This window comes from Meleagris gallopavo, chromosome 5, assembly GCF_000146605.3.
Source record: "Meleagris gallopavo isolate NT-WF06-2002-E0010 breed Aviagen turkey brand Nicholas breeding stock chromosome 5, Turkey_5.1, whole genome shotgun sequence".
In the NCBI taxonomy this organism is placed as follows: domain Eukaryota; kingdom Metazoa; phylum Chordata; class Aves; order Galliformes; family Phasianidae; genus Meleagris; species Meleagris gallopavo.
Window position 1 is genome coordinate 25,717,657 of NC_015015.2, and position 1,280 is coordinate 25,718,936.

Sequence of the window (1,280 nt, forward strand, 5' to 3'; positions counted from 1 at the left end):
TTTTATATTAAAGCACTTCAATTAAAAGTTCAAGGAAAAACGTTCCTGTATCCTTTGCTGCGTGTTCAAACAGATGTGTGAAAGAGAAGGGGGAACGCTCTTTCTGAGATCCTCCCTTTTTGCTTTGGTGCAAATGAGGTGGCCAAACTCTGTAGAGGGGCACTGCACATTGAAGTTTGTTCAGCAAAGCAGACGTCTGTCACCTTGTTTGGTATCTGTTATGCTCTAATGCGGTGCCTGAGGGTGAGGGCCAGGCTGGGTGAGCCCTAAGTGTCAGAGGGAATGCCGAGCCATTGCTAAGTGGTGATTCATCGAGTGAGGAGCTACAAAAAGGCCGGTGACTGGGGGGAGTTAATGAATGAGTCCACTGTGCAGTATGTTGATGTAAAAGGAGGAAAAGTGTTCTCTTTCCTGAGTTGTTTCAGAAGTACCGGGGAGCTGTGGGTCAGGGCACTGGAAGAGTGGTGTCAGTGAATGGCTGTGCACAACTCACCGCATCCCAGAAACTGTTCGTCTTTCTCCCTTATGAAACGTATGTATCCAAATAGTCATCTGGATCACATCACTGTGGGATCAGAGTGCACAAACAGATCTCTACAGCGGCTTATGATGTGGTGATCTCAGCCCAGTTCTTAGTAGCCAGATGCCCATAATACGAAAACAACCATCAAAACTGTCTCTTTTGCTGGCACTGTTTAATCAAAGGAACAATGGGGGAGAATGGCAGTCCTATTCCTACAAAGAGCCCTTCAATGTCAAATTTGCTATACAGTAGAGTAGCATTCACCTCTGTGGCACAGACCACAGCCACTCCAGAGAGGAACAAAAGCTCTCAGACAGCACACAATTAATCCAGCATCTATTAAAGCAAGCTCGGGTAATTCTAAAGGAACGCAACAGATTTCTGCTTTACATTATTCTAAGCACTATTTTTTAACTCTACGTGGTACACACAGCTCAAAGTAAGAAACAAAGTAGGAACCCATGCTTCTGGAGCTGTTTTCTTCTAAGTCGCTGTTTTACCTCCCTGGCATCTCATAATCCTAAGACAAAAACCAAGTAAAGCACAGCAAAGGAAGAATGTTAAAATGCTGATGACTTTCCTGCTGCCCACAGCCATGAGCAGGTGCCCAGTGCCGAGCAAACAATTAGTTCCATGGCCAAGGGCACTAATGAAAGCTGGTTTCCTATGGATTTATGACAACACGTTGCCTCGGTGCCAGAGACTTGAGGAGTTAGATTTTGTTAATATCTTGAATCTAGATGAGGATTTCATCAGC